The 16,303-nt window shown below is 47.3% G+C and overlaps 1 protein-coding gene across 1 annotated transcript in view; it reads right to left on the bottom strand.

Annotated features, from left to right (window-relative positions):
- SLIT3 (slit guidance ligand 3) overlaps positions 1-16,303 on the bottom strand; it is a 723,374-nt gene that overhangs the window by 473,298 nt on the left and 233,773 nt on the right. The window lies entirely within an intron of this gene.

The raw sequence follows: 16,303 nt of genomic DNA, 5'->3' as shown, positions 1-16,303 counted from the left end.
GACATCAGAGAGACCATATATTAGGGCCAGGGTTTGTTCAGGGGGCCATGATTATTACCCAACACTGGCCTTTGGGTGGCATTCAATGAATATTAGCTAGATGGACAATACTGCAGGTCCCACCCTGAAGGGAAGCACCACCAGATGCCCTCTCGCTCTTCTGCCCTCCCGCCTCCACTGTCATCACCTTCTCTCTCTCTCTTTCCTACCTCCCCTTCCTTTCTCATTTACCCCTCTCCCCACTTCTCTCCCCAGCTTGCTAAAACCTCTTTTCATACAATACACATAGGAAAGAAACAGTCAAAAGTTAGCTTTCTCCTGCTTTCATACTTACTCAAAGAGGGGCGAGAGGGCAGAATAAATTTGTCTTGCAAGCCCATGATAAAGTAGGGGACATAGTAGAACTCAATCCGTGGAAATTTCAGTCTTCGGGCATTCAAGAATAGGTTGGAGAATATTGCAATTAACATTTCCCAAGAAAATTCTTTTTAATTGCAGGGACTTGAGAAATGCTAATCAGAAATAGAATCTAGTTCACTTCACTCAGTACAGGACGTGATAGACAGTCAATGAAATAAACTGAACTGATGGATTTTGGGAAAACTAAGTACTTAGAAAATAATAAAAATACACCCCAATTTTACACCACCCTCATCAAAGAGAAAGGCATGTGCAGGCAAATATATCAAAAAGTCAAGAGTGGATTATCTCCCGATGGGCTTATAGGTGTTCTTTTCTACCTTTTCCAAAATTTTCAAAATGAATGCCCACAACTTCCTTAATTGTTAAAAAAAGAACATTTCATTATAAAATATTAAATACTATTTTTTGAAATAGCAACACTTTCCAGGTATACTTTTTTCATGCTGTGTCTCTTTGGACACACAGCCAGTTTGCCACCTGGGCCAATTGACAGAGGCAGCCTCCAACTCCAACCCACACAGGATCAAGACAGTCAGCTGTCTGTAAAGTACAGAATCTGGGAAACAGCATTTAACTTTGCAGGACATGGTCTGGGGCCCCACGTTCACTGTGCACCCCCTGACCCCTGGGGAATGTATCCCAGACATATATCACCCTCTCTGGACCCCAACCACTTCACCTGAGTCACATCAAGTCACATCAAGTCACATCAAGTTACAAAGAAGGCTGAGCGATAAGGTGATGTTCAAATGCAAAGACTTCTCAGGCCTAAGTCCAACCAGTTCTAACTGGCCTAAAGCAGTGAGAACAGGCTGGATTTTGAAATAAAAACTCCAATCTCCTCCTTTTCTCTCCTTTTGCTTTCCCTGCTTCATGCTGTGCTTCTTTCTGGTTTCTCTGCTTCTCTTATCCTCTCTGCCTTCAGATCTCAAGGCATTTTGTACCCCAGACATGCCAGGAAGTCTGGGCGCTGTGGTTACAAATGTATTGGGTTGACCAAAAAGTTGGGTCGGGTTTTTCCATAAGGGGGTATAGAAAAATCCGAGGTAACTTTTTGGCCACCCCAATATGTCTCTTTGGAGACACAGCAGCAGCAAACGAATGTTTTCACTCCCATCCTGCAAACGAGGAATCTAGACTCAGGACATACGGCCTGAGGGGAAATCAACAGTCCTGGGGGTGAGAAAAGGCTGGCCTTCTCCAAACCCAGGAATCCTCCTTTCCCCACCTCTCCGTTTCCTTCTCTATTTTTTCTCCAGCATCCCCTTCCCTTCACTTTCCTTTCTTTATCCCTTCTCTTTTTAAGGAGCACATCTAAGGTGAGAAAAGAAAAAATAAACATACAACAGAAATAAACTGAGCTTAGCTTTCACACATGGTATCTCAATAAATAATCTGAATAACTCAGTAGGACAAGCAGTATGCATTCAATCAAATACTTACTGAATACTAACACTGTAGAAAATATCACAGATATGACACTCAGAGTGAAATAAGTTAAAAAAGAATACAATCCCTACCCTCATATCACTTACGGTTCAGTAGATACTCCCATTATCATTTGTATTCAAAAGATAAAGAAACTGAGTCTCGGAAAAATTAATTAGTCTTCTCAATGGCTTAGTTCAAACCCAGAATCCTCCTTTTTGACCCCAGATTTCAAGCTTGCTATTGGCACCAGAAAGACTCCTCTGTCCATGGGATTCTCCAGGCAAGAATACTGGAGTGGGTCGCCATGCCCTCCTCCAGGGGATCTTCCCAGGGATCAAACTCATGTCTCATGTCTCCTGCACTGGTAGGCAGGTTCTTTACCATTAGCGCCATCTGGGAAGCCCACAGAATTCTGAGGCATGTGAAAAAAATCATAGCCTCCCAGAATCAACCTTCATCTTTAACTCTTCAAACAGAAAAAAACAAAAAACAAAAGACAAAAAACAAAAACAGAGAGTGAGAGGGACAGAGGTGGGAAGAAAGACAGACCAGCAGATGCTTGGCCCTCAGCCCGCCGTATCCCCAGGCAATGACTCACTGATGAATTCCTTTCTTTTCCATCTGGGAGTGAACACACTTCCAGGGGCCCAAGGCTGCAGGCCAGGGTTTGCCCAGGTGGTTGTGTAAACCAGAGAATGAAAGAGTGAGGCTGGCATTGTGTACCTGCCTCCATTTAGTTGTTTTGTTTTCAGATTTCACAGCCTCTTGCTAAACAAAGAAACCTTACCTACTTCTCATCCAGGGTCTCTGGCATAGAGAATTTCAGTTCTTTCAGTGGAAAGGAAGACTCCCACTGACCGGGCATAGAGAGAAGGGTCAGGGATGGGATCCCTAGCTTTGGGACCCCATGAGAAGAGGCTGCTGCTGCCGAGAATAAAGACGATGAGAGCGCTGAGCATTTGTTGAGCATCTATGTGCCAAACACTATGTTAGGTGCTTTTACAAATAGTGAGTTAGTTGCTCAGTCGTGTCTGACTCTTTGCGATCCAATGGATTGAAGCTCATCAGGCTCCTCTGTCCACAGGATTTCCCAGGCAAGGATACTGGACTGGGTTCCCATTTCCTCCTCCAGGGGATCTTCCTGACTCAGAGACTAAACCCGGGTCTCCTGCACTGCGCAGATTCTTTACCACCTGAGCCACCAAGGAAGCTTTTATATATAGGATCTCATTTAACTCACATGAAATGATTCTGGAGGTAGATACTATCATCTGACCACGGTAAAGGCAAGGGGCCTGTGCTGGGAGACATAACATGCCTACGATTACCCTGTGGGTAGGTGATGGAACAGGATTTGATCCCAGGCTCTCTGGTTCCCAGACCTGTACAGGCACATCTGCTATTACTCCCCACTGAAAGCTACAAAGCCCATGGCAGACACTCAGTCAATGTTAGTTTCCTCTTTATTCTGGTAAAACACCTCTGGGGAGGCTGTTTCTCATAAACCTCGCCCCCCCAACCCATCAGCCACTCTGCACTCTACCACACGGCCAGATCTGCGACCAGGAAAGGAGACCCCTGCAGGGTCTGCCCCGCACCCCTCGTGCCGCTGCTGAGTCCTCGGTCCCCGGCCGGCCGCCCCCGAAGGGCACCTCGGGGCCGCTGGCCTTCCCTGCTGTGATTCCCGGGTGATTCGCAAGCCCATGAACGTTTAGAACCACTGCTCTAGACAGCATTTGTGCTTGGCTTCTCTGAACAACCATTTATCATATTTCAGGGCTTGAAAGGAAGAAAGAAAACAAAAACATAAAAAGCCAGGCACCCTGCAGGAGCTGACAGGACAACCTCTGACCTATGGCTTAGGATGGGAGTGACTGAACAGCCAGCTCCGCGGCTGCACTGCACCCCACTTGCTCCCTCCCCTGCAGACTGTGTGGACTTGGAAACGGCCCGGGGAGGTGGGGGAGGACTGGACAGACACGAAGGCTCTGCACAAGTCACCGAGGGCCCGGGCCAAGCCTTGTCGGCCAGGTGCCTGCCACTTACAAGAAAACAATTTTCTCAGGCTGAACTCCACCTCTAGCACTGAGCACTCCCTGTATGGGTAGATGCCTTTCTCTTTCATTAAACCAGGGCAAAGGGTGCACCGCAGGGTAGAAAGGAGTCCGCGAGGGGAGGAGAGGAAGAGGGTTTCACGCTGGTACAGGCAGGGGGCTGGCTGGGCCTCCACCTCCCAGCCTGGGCCAAATGGAGCCAGAGAGACCCGCGGGTTCATAACTCATCTTAATGAAGGGCCTCAGTAAACCTGCCATGCCCTCGGGTTTCGGCAGGAAGCTCCCAGCCATTTTGCTGACACTTGTCCCCAAATGTGCAGGTGCTAACGGGCTCTTTCCTCCTGGGTTTTTATGGCATATTTTGGATCAACTGGAGGCTTCAGAACTTTCTTTCATCAGTGCCTCTGAAGAGTGGGGGATGCAGAGCTGAGCAGCCTGCTCTGGGAAGGTCCCAGAAGCCACAAGAAGCTCCTCCACTCAATAGCACATGCCCCGCTCGGCCGAGAGCTAGTGGAGGTAGCGGTGGTGGGTATAGCAGGCTGGATAGAAGGACTTATACTCACAGCAGCTCAGAACACTTCAGATTTACCAGAAATTCATTCAAAACCACATGCTGCACTGTGCTCTTTTTACAGACACGGTGTCACTGCTCATAATAATACGCGTACTCATTGTAGGTTTTCAGCTGAAGAAACAGAAGCTCAGAGGGGCTGAGTGGTCTGCCCAAGGCCACACAGCTGGAGAGCTGCAGAGCCAGCATCAGAGCCCATGTCAGTCTGACTCCAGTCCCCACACCATAATACTGAGTGAGTACTGCATGAGGTGAAATACATTCAACTTCTCCTCTAACATAAACAACCCCCTGCAAGGTCCTGATAATGAACACACTTTGCAGATGTGGAAGACAGAGCTCACACAGGCATCAGGATTTGCAGAAACTAATGAAGGAAGTGTCCTTAGCCAGAACTCGCAGCCTGTGGCTTTCCCAGCAAATCGGTCCATGAATGCAAACCGACCCTAAACTACTGATTTCCATGGTTCAGTTTAAAATACTCAATCTTTTCTAGCTTTTTTCTATTTTATCCTACACTCCCAAGGAAGCTCACAGACACTGAAGATACAGGGCTTGTATACTACGCTCAGATTTGTTTTTAAATCTACAGAACCTACAGTTTGAGGTTTTGGCCAAATATTGAGTTAAGATAATGATGAAATCGATTTTTTAGATACAGTATGCTTCACCTACGGAGAAGGTAATGGCACCCCACTCCAGTACTCTTGCCTGGAAAAGCCCATGGATAGAGGAGCCTGGTAGGCTACAGTCCATGGGGTCAAGAAGAGTCGGACACAACTAAGCGACTTCACTTTCACTTTTCACTTTCATGCACTGGAGAAGGAAATGACAACCCACTCCAGCGTTCTTGCCTGGAGAATCCCAGGGACATGGGCTGCCATCTATGGGGTTGCACAGAGTCAGACACGACTGAAGCAGTTTAGCAGCAGCAGCAGCAGCATGCTTCACCTGTTTCCAAAAGAGAATGAGAAAACCTATTTTAAAAGATAACACACAGCCCCCTCTGCCACACTGTGAGCTCAAGGTTGGATGTCCGTCTCTTGATGCTCTGTAGTCTGCCCTTTCGACCCCAAGGCCCAGGGCTTTGAAAAAGTGTGTGTGTGTGTGTGTGTGTGTGTGTGTGCACGCGTGTGGCAAAATCATGTGAAGAATGGGAGAAATGACTGTCCCAGGGCTAAGAGTTACCACAATTTGCCATTTAATCAGTTCAGAATATCCTGGCAACCCTGGAAGAAAGTGAAGAAATGACAGAAGTGAAGTTAGTTAACACTTTTTCCCCCTGTAAGAACCACAGGTTCTTTTTCACCTCAGATTGGTACCTTCATCAGCAACTGTACATAGCTTCCTACTCCTTTTGGCTAAGTTTATCCCTGCTCCCTCCTTGTTTCAATAACATCATTCATAGGTCATTGATAAATGTGCTCCCACCAGTTCAACTGAACTCATCCATTTTTTCTTCCAGCTCCGAAGAAAATGAAGTGATCGCAGAATCAGATAATCTGATCTTTGTGAATGACTACCATATGTGCCATAATGTTACCAAAGTCAGAATTTTATTCCGTTGCACGCATGTTTATCTGGGAACCAATGAGTTACCTCAGAGGGGGAATGGGACACACAAAGTCCCGAAACAAAACTAACTTCATTGTTGATTCTACTTCCATATATATTATGTGCATTTGGTTTCAAACACATATGGTTATCTGGATACACATGTGGACATCCGTTGATGGGCAGAAGGACACATGTCTATTCCTTTAAGAGAACAGATTCTTATGTCAAGAGTCTATGGGTTAACTGGGCCCTGAAAGCTTGACAGATCTAACACCCCCTCTCCCTCCAAAGCACAGGCATCTGAAGATGAAACACTGGGCTGAAAAGAGATCTACCAATCCATGATTAGCACTCTCCAGCTGCAGTGTCAAGTGCCATGAACATGCCTTAGTTAAACTTAACACAATCCCACACTGATGAGATCTGGGGCTGCAAACTGGCAAACAGGAAACTGTCCCTGTGATCTGCTCTTCAAAGGAGAGCCTCTCCAGTGTGTTTGCCAGTTCAGAGTTTAATTAGCCATCTCTATGTACTCAATCTGGGCTCAGCAGGGAGATCCAAACACCTTCAGGGCTGGAATCAGCCTCTCGGAAGCACAGATCACTCTCAGAGCTCTATCCACCAGGGACCTGGCATGCCAGCCACCTTCAGGAATTCCTCCTTCCCCTTCCCAATTTTTAGGGGCCCAGGGGGAGACCTGGAATTCTTCTAGTCTGCTAGGCAATTAAAGAGAGGGAACTCATTAGAGGTACAGAAAATACCCACCTGGAGCAGAACTGTCCATCCTATTAACTCTGCTTGACTCACTGAATAACCATCCCCCCAGCCCTCTCAAGGTTCTACATCTCGTTGGGATTTTACTCTCTTCTCTGGGAGAATAGTCAGCTCCTTACCAGTGTTAACATGTTCAGACCTGGCATTTATTCTTTTCCAAAGTGTATCCATTTTGGTATAAGAATCAAAAGAATTCCAGATCCTCAAATCTTTTGTTTCAATTGTGTGTGTTTGTGTGTGTGTGTGTGTAAAAGACACTTGCTTCTTGGAAGAAAAGCTACAACAAACCTAGACAGCGTATTAAAAAGCAGAAACATTATTTTGCCAACAAAGGTCCACCTAGTCAAAGCTATAGTTTTTCCAGTAGTTAAGTATGGATGTGAGAGTTGGACTATAAAGAAAGCTGTGCGCCAAAGAATTGATGCTTTTGAACTGTGGTGTTGGAGAAGACTTTTGAGAGTCCCTTAGACTGCAAGGAGATCCAACCAGTCCATCCTAAAGGAAATCAATCCTGAATATTCATTGGAAGGGCTGATACTGAAGCTGAAACTCCAATACTTTGGCCACCTGATGCAAAGAACTGACTCATTGGAAAAGACCCTGATGCTGGGAAAGATTGAAGACAGGAGGAGAAGGGGATGACAGAGGATGAGATGATTGGATGGCATCACCATCTCAATGGACATGAGTCTGAGCAAGCTCTGGGAGTTGATGATGGACAGGGAAGCCTGGCGTGCTGCAGTCCATGGGGTTGCAAAGAGTTGGACATGACTGAGCAACTGAACTTAACTCTGTGTGTGTGTATGTAGAAGCAGAGGTGTATATGAGTAACTCTTGCACAATGTAATATCAGAGTCTACAAAACTGCAGCGCAATCTACCCCTCACCAACACCTTGCTGGTTCACTCTAACACTTTGTTGGTGTTTGGTCACTAAGTTCTGCCTGACTCATCGTGACACCATGGACTGCAGCACACCATGCTCCCCTGTCCTTCACTATCTCATGGAGTTTACTCAAACTCATGTCCATTGAGTCAGTGATGCCATTCAACCATCTCATCTTCTGTTGTCCCCTTCTCCTCCTGCCCTCAATCTTTCCCAGCATCAGGGTCTTTTCCAATGAGTCTACTCTTCGCACCAAGTGGCCGAAGAACTGGAGCTTCAACTTCAGCATCAGTCCTTCCAGTGACTACTCAGGGTTGATTTCCTTTAGGATTGACTGGTTTGATGTCCTTGCGGTGACAGATTTTATTTTCTTGGGCTCTAACACTGCCAAGGGGAAACAAAAAAGGTGGCTTACATTTTTAAATCATGATATTTCACACACAAAAATTCAGTTTCCAGTTTCCTTTAAAAACAAAAAAACAGAAGGTGATAGCAAGCTGGGCCCACAACTTTTTGCATGGCAAACACTATCTTGAGGGAGTCCCTTTCAGCAGGCGGGCCTCTGCATTTGGTTGGGGGACAGGGGTTGTGTCTCTGAATCAAAGTTGGCCCAATTGGCTTCCACGGGAAGGAAGGAGCCCCTTTTCCTGATTTACTCAAAGGTTTCCTATGGGCTAGATGAGCCCAGTTCCCTCCACTAGCCACCTGATCAACTTCACCCACTCCAGTTACTTTCTTTTCCCAGCAGGAGTGTCTAATCCCCATTACAGACCACAAGGACTTACAGCTCTAAACTTTATACAAGTTCACAGCACCAATCCATACATTAGATTTCTATCCAGGCTTTAGGAGAAAACTCTTTCTGGGTTGCTATCCAAGTCCAATCTTTCTAGACCCCATGTTTCTGGCTTTTTCCGATTCAGCACCCCTCCTTCTGCTCCAGCTTCCCTGAGTCCTGGAAAAACACAAAACCTGACTCTTGGAGCCAAAGCAGGTCAGCTAGAAACATATGTGGCTTATTATACCACCAAGTTATAAAGAGTAAGACTGGCTGGTCCAATTTCTTTGTGGAACAGCCTGCTGTCTCTGAGGTTGTCAACAACCTTGGGCGTCTGCTTTTATGACATCTTCTGACCCAGTGAGCAGACCTGGGCAGTAAAATGCAAATCATTTTGACAGTCAATTAATCCCACTGAAATCTCTTCAACTAAGAGAGCAGTAAAAGAGTAGGGGGCAAGGGGAGGGGAGAAGTTTTTCTCTCTCGTCTTTTTCTACTCAGATATAACCTGCAAAACTTAAAGAACTTTTAATTGTCCAGATCCACCCGAATCCCCCAAATGCAGGCCACATGCATGGCTCTTTAAGCCTTAATGAAAATTAATGAAACGGAAACAAGAAGGCGGTTACTGCTGTGAATTACCACTGCCTGGTGTCAACGCCCAAACCAAACACCGCCTACCCAGCTCAACAAGAGGGATCACAGTCTTAAGGAGACCAGCCAGTGGGATGCAATGCCTACCCCAGTCCTAATGCTGATCCATCCTTTCCCTGGTTTCTGGAATAATGCAAGGTCAATGAGTTCATGAAAATTCCTTCTGTAATGTTCTCAGCTGGACAGACTGTGTTCAAGCCACAAGCAGAAATGACATGGGCGTGACAAGCAGCACCATCTTGCACCTCTTGTTTCAAAGCTGGTCCTGTGTTGGCATCTTTGATCCTCATCTGACTCAGCCACAGAGTGCCAGCCCACAACCCCCAACCCAGGAAGCCAGCATCAGCTCCAAACGTAACTGCACGGGTGCTCCTCATTTCTCAGAGGCCTTGGTTTGAAGTGGTCAGCATCCTCAGCAAAGGCGCCAACTCTCCCTCCCTAAGGCCAGCAGCGTTTCCACTCTCAATCACGGCTGTCCTTCAAAGAGCATGTGCATCCTGTATAATCGATTTTTATTCTCCTGAGAGAATGGCAAGGCCAAGGGGCACAAACACCTTTTTTCCAAGAGCTCAGGGGTTACATAGGCCAGCTGCCCCATTTTACACAAAAACAGAACAGAAATGACTTGCAGGAGGGCATACAGCTAGGATCAGAATCCAAGCATCCAGAGTCACTATTCAAGTTCTAAAATTAGGTTGGCATCTCCCCAGTCCCTTCCCATTCTCTTTTTTCTCCTACCATTTATCTTGTTTTTCCAGGTCACTTACAGGGGGTGGGGCATCCCTGGCTTCTAAGAAGGTGGGGAAACAAAGGCAAGCGGGCAGAAGTGCCCCTAGATGCCAACAGCCATGCCCCTCTGCATTAGATGGTCCCACTGCTGTTCTCAAGGCAGACACTCCTGGATTCTCCAACAAAGGACGATGGTTTTCGATAAGATGGGAACTAAGCAACCATCTCTCCTTTACTGTGTCTGTGTGTGTGTGGTGGGTTGGGGGTGTCTGGCACTGGTGAGACAAGTCTGTCCTTCCTCCTAAGTTGTTCTCATCTCAGCCAGGAGCTATATGGTGCTTCAGAAGCTTTGGAAGACACCACATGTTACAAAGGGTCCAGTAAAGAGTTTGCAAAATGCCGAGATCCACATTACCCTCTGTGTGTGTGTGTGTGTGTGAGTGTGTGCTCATCGCTCAGTTGTGTCCGACTCTGTGCAACCCCACAGACTGCAGCCCACCAGGCTCCTCTGCCATGGGATTCTCCAGGCAAGAATACTGGAGTGAGTTGCTGTTTCCTTCTCCAGGAGAACTTCTTGACCCATGACTGAAGCCGTGTCTCCTGTATTCGCAGACAGATTCTTTGCCACTGCACAACCTGGTTTCCCCTCAATTTTTTTCCTTAGAATAGTTGTTCTTTGCCTCCACCACCACAGCAGTAATTACAACAACAACAGGGATTGGAAGAGCTGACCCGAAGATAATCACAGCATGAACCTAGCATTTTTGAAGAAGGTATGCATCTACAAGCCACCAGAAGTGAGGAGTACGGAGGAAGCGATAATCACACCACAAACAAGGCATGGGGCCCGGGTCCCCCCAAGGTCAGATGGTGAGCACTGGCTGCTAAACCTGCTTATGCATAAAACTCTTCAGGGAGCTGTGGAGACTACAGATGCCAGGCCCCTTCTCAGAAATACTGAAACTGGGTGCCCAGAGATGGGGCCAGAGAAACTGGCTTTTAAGCAAAGGTGTGAGATGGATGAAACTGGAGCCCATTATACAGAGTGAAGTAAGCCAGAAAGACAAAGACCAATCAGTATACTAACGCATATTTAAAAAGATGGTAACGATAACCCTATATGCAAAACAGAAAAAGAGACACAGATGTACAGAACAGACTTTGGGACTCTGTGGGAGAAGGCGAGGGTGGGATGTTCTGAGAGAATAACATTGAAACAAGTATACTATCAAGGGTGAAACAGATCACCAGCCCAGGTTGGATGCATGAGACGTGCTCAGGGCTATTGCACTGCGAAGACCCAGAGGGATGGGATGGGGAGGGAGGTGAGAGGGGGGATCGGGATGGGGAACACATGAAAATCTATGGCTGATTCATGTCAATGTATGGCAAAAACCACTACAATATTGTAAAGTAATTAGCCTCCAACAAATAAAAATAAATGAAAAAAAAAAAAAAAGCAAAGGTGTCTAGAATTCTCCGGCAGCCAGCCCCTATCTCCGAGTCTGAACACAAGTGCTAAGGCACCTTAGGATTCCTTCTCCATCCTTCACTCTGGCTATCCATCATTGAGTTCAAGGGCTTCTTGGGAGGTGGCAGGCCTCTCTGTAGCTGGAAACGTCTAGAAACTTCTTCCTGGTGTCTGGATCCCAAGGTTCTCTCACTTGGCCTCTATGTCCAGTATGTGCTACCTCATTACTTGAGAAGAAAACTCATCACTCAAACCCTACAGCTGGGTTAAGGGAGTGAGGTGGTATCTGTCCCTGACCTTCCGTGGCTCAGCCGAGCCCTGCCTTCGGAAGCTTCCAGCCTGGACTACATTCTTCTCCCTTCTAAGGACACAATATCATTGACTCCTCTTTCCACACCCAAATGCCACAAGACCCTGCATGATCCACCTCTGCCTTTCCTCTCTGCCCTCCGGGGGAAGCCCTTAGGATGTTGGTGCTCCAGCCACATGCATCTTCTTTCAGACTCCAGATAGCTCCCTCCTGCATCAGGGCTTGGGCATATGTCTTGTTCTCCCTCTGGAATATCTCAGTTGGGACATCTCCTAACTCCACTCTCTACAAGGAGCCCTCATGACCCCCCATCCTGGGCTGGATATCCCATCACTGTATTTGTCTAAAGCTCTCTTACTTCTCTTTCATACACTGACTACTGTTTGTCATCAGGCACTTAACCGGATGGTTAGTTGATTAGGGTCTACCTTTTCCATTCAACTAAGGGTTCCAAAGAGGCGGGATCTGGCTGGCTGGTTTACTACTGTAGCGCTCGGCACAACAGTCCTAGACTATTCCATCCTTCAAGTCCCAGCTTGGACTTGGCATTGGTCAGGGGGCTACCAGGAAAACTAAAACCACCTCAAGTGTTTCCTACAGAGGGACTTTCACACAGGGGAAATGGCTGTGCAGGTGACAGAGGAGCTGAGAGCCCAACAGATGATGCTGAGCTATTTCACAGCAACAGTGGAAGCTCTTCCCAAGTCTAGACTGGAGGCCCAAAGGGAGCAGGTTATGTTACCAGAGTCCAGAGACCCATCTGGCAGGAAATGCAATGGCCAAGGGTACACGGACCCTAGCAAAGAGGCTGTTAGGCAAAAAGGAAGGCAAAGCAGAGGAACACCCTGGCCTCTCCCTCCCTCCCATTCTGCTCCCCCAGCATCTCCAGCGAGTGACTCCTGGAGAGAATCCAGATGGAAGCCACTTAACACAGGGCTGTCCCCCACCCGGAGACACAGAGTGGCTCAGGAAGGGAACTGGGTCTGAGGGTGAAGGGGCCCCAAGACCAGAGGTTGCTAATTCTTCTAGGAACCCTCTCTTCCGCCCGTTCTAGGCTGGACTAGGGAGTTCTGTAGGCCGAAAATTTCCCTCCCTGAAAATATATTTATTTCCTAATCCCTAATCCCTGGCCACAAGGACTGGAAAAGGTCAGTTTCCATTCCAATCCCAAAGAAAGGTAATGCCAAAGAATGCTCAAACTACCACACAGTTGCACTCATCTCACACGCTAGTAAAGTGATGCTTAAAATTCTCCAAGCCAGGCTTCAGCAATATGTGAACCATGAACTTCCAGATGTTCAAGCTGGTTTTAGAAAAGGTAGAGGAACCAGAGATCAAATTGCCAACATCCGCTGGACCATCGAAAAAGCAAGAGAGTTCCAGAAAAACATCTATTTCTGCTTTATTGACTATGCCAAAGCCTTTGACTGTGTGGATCACAATAAACTGTGGAAAATTCTGAAGGAGATGGGATACCAGACCACCTGACCTGCCTCTTGAGAAACCTGTATGCAGGTCAGGAAGCAACAGTTAGAACTGGACATGGAAAACAGACTGGTTCCAAACAGGAAAAGGAGTAGATTAAGGCTGTTTATTGTCACCCTGCTTATTTAACTTGCATGCAGAGTACATCATGAGAAATGCTGGGCTGGAGGAAGCACAGCTGGAATCAAGATTGCCGGGAGAAATATCAATAACCTCAGATATGCAGATGACACCACCCTTATGGCAGAAAGTGAAGAGGAACTAAAGAGACTCTTGATGAAAGTGAAAGAGAAAAGTGGAAAAGTTGGCTTAAAACTCCACATTCAGAAAACTAAGATCATGGCATCTGGTCCCATCACTTCATGGCAAATATATGGGGAAATAGTGGAAACAGTGGCTAACTTTATTTTTCTGGGCTCCAAAATCACTGCAGATGGTGAATCCAGCCAAGAAATTAAAAGACGCTTACTCCTTGGAAGGAAAGTTATGACCAACTTAGATAGCATATTAAAAAGCACAGACATTGCCTTGCAAAAAAGGTCCATCTAGTCAAGGCTATGATTTTTCCAGTGGTCATGTATGGATGTGAGAGTGGACTATAAAGAAGGCTGAGCACTGAAGAGTTGATGCTTTTGAACTGTGGTGTTGGAGAAGACTCTTGAGAGTCCCTTGGACTGCAAGGAGATCCAACCAGTCCATCCTAAAGGAGATCAGTCCTGGGTATTCATCGGAAGGACTGATGTTGAAGCTGAAACTCCAATACTTCGGCCATCTGATGCAAAGAGCTGACTCACTGGAAAAAAAACCTGATGCTGGGAAAGATTGAGGGCAGGAGGAGAAGGGGATGACAGAGGATGAGATGGTTGGATGGCATCACTGACTCAATGAACATGGGTTTAGGTGGACTCCAGGAGTTGGTGGTAGACCGGGAGGCCTGGCATGCTGCAGTTCATGGGGTTGCAAACAGTCGGACACAACTGAGCAACTTAACTGAACTGAAATCCCTGGAGCCTCTTAATGTTACCTTATATGGCAAACTTACCTGTGCAAAAAAAGGTGATTAAGTTAAAGATCTTAAGAGGAGGAATTTTTCCTGGATATTCTGGATGGATCCTAAAAGCCATCATAAATATCCTCATAAGAGAGAGAAGACAGATACATAGAAGACAAGATGATGTGAAGACAAGATGAAGACAGAGATGGAAATGATGGAGCCACAAACCAAGGCATGCAGGCAGCCACCAGAAGCTGGAGAGACAAGGAACAAATTCTCTCCTGGAGCCTCCAGAGGGAGTGCAGTCCTACCAACACCCCTGATTTCAGGCTTCTGGCCTCCAGAACTATGACAGAATGCACTTCTGCTGTTTTAAGCTACACTGTATTTGCTAGAACAGCTACAGGAAACTAATACAGTTCCCCTCAGTTGTGTTCCCACAACACCACCTCCTGTTTACCCCCAGAGCTCACTGTCCCTTTGCACTGAAGCAGCCCATTTCATTGTTTTATCTGTCCAACTAGACTGACCTCTTTGAGGGAGGACTATGTCATGGGCAGTTATTTCTTCAGTTCCCTGCACGTGCTAAGTCACTTCAGTCGTGTCCAACTCTTTGCATCCCTATGGACTACAGCCTGCAGGCTCCTCTGTCTATGGGATTCACCAGGCAAGAATACTGGAGTGGGTTGTCATGCCCTTCTCCAGGCGATCTTCCCCACCCAGGGATTCGGCCTGCGTCTCTTACATCTCCTGCACTGGCAGGCGGGTTCTTTTCCACTAGCCCCACCTGGGAAGCCCTGGTCTCTGCATAATGACTGGCATATGATGGATGCCAAGTGCATATGGTGTTGGAGAAGACTCTTGAGAGCCCCTTGGACTGCAAGGAGATCCAACCAGTCCTGGGTGTTCATTGGAAGGACTGATGCTGAAGCTGAAACTCCAGTACTTTGGCCACCACATGCGAAGAGCTGACTCACTGGAAAAAACCCTGATGCTGGGAGGGATTGGGGGCAGGAGGAGAAGGGGACGACAGAGGATGAGATGGTTGGATGGCATCATTGACTAGATGGACATGGGTTTGAGTAAGCTCTGGGAGTTGGTGATGGACAGGGAGGCCTGGCATGCTGCGGTTCATGGGGTCGCAAAGAGTCAGACATGACTGAGCTACTGAACTGAACTGAATTGAAGTACATATTATTGAATTAAATTCAGGCTTAAGCCACATCTGATCTTTGATCTCTTATTTAGGAGAGTATTGCCCAAGGAAGAGGTTAACACATTCTAACATTTCCAGCAAACCTGTCAGACTCTAAACTTCAGGCCCCAGAATCCTGCCCCCACCTCCCAAGGCCCCACAAGGGATAGCTCTACTTCAGGTGGCAGGAAACAGTCTCCCAGTGGCAGCAGTGGTCCCACTCCGCCAGCCCATCCAACCCGTGGTCCACAGAAGTGACGGTGAGCCACTGGGGAAAAAAAGCTCTTCTACCCAGCTTTTCTCTTGAGTCATTCAACTCACAGCCTTGGGCCAGGTCAAAAGTTTCTTTGGCGATCCCCTGTGTTAACAAGCTGGAAGCCAAAGAGCAGAGTGTGGTATAGCTTTTTTCTGAGTAGTTAATTAACGAGGGGATAAGCTACCTTGACAATCACTGGAGCAAACAGCCTCGCTGTGCATTTGTCAAGAGGGATGGGATTAGTTTCCAGGGAGACAACAGGGAAATGACAAGGGGGGAGGCTGGATGGGGCCCTGGCTTCCTTGGCGCTGCTCCCTGCCTGCCCCTGCTCCCGCCCACAGTGCAGAGCAGACCGTGCAGAGCCTTGCTCCGAGGCTGGACGGGCCTGATAATTAGTCATCACTCAGGGCTGTGGACGGCTTTAGAGTCTGCTCAACAGCGGCCTGAGACAGGTGGAGGACTTGCCGGAAATCACACTGCCTGAGGCTGACAGCCAAGGAGGTGACGTGTTCCAGGGAAATCAGGGAAATCACTGAATGACCCGGGGAAGGGGGGGTGACTCAGAGGTGAGCAGGGTTGATCAGGTCATGGGCTCTGGCTGGCCCACAAAGGAGAGGAGGTGAGGTGTGGCGGTTGTGAAGGGCCAAGGAAGAGGAAGATGGACCACAGTGGACATGTGCCATTTTAAGCTATTTTCTTCTACTCCATTTCACTCTGCTTTACTCACTGCATTCCA

The sequence above is a fragment of the Odocoileus virginianus genome, chromosome 14 (assembly GCF_023699985.2).
Source record: "Odocoileus virginianus isolate 20LAN1187 ecotype Illinois chromosome 14, Ovbor_1.2, whole genome shotgun sequence".
Classification (NCBI taxonomy): Eukaryota; Metazoa; Chordata; class Mammalia; order Artiodactyla; family Cervidae; genus Odocoileus; species Odocoileus virginianus.
This window is presented reverse-complemented; position numbering and strand designations above follow the sequence as displayed.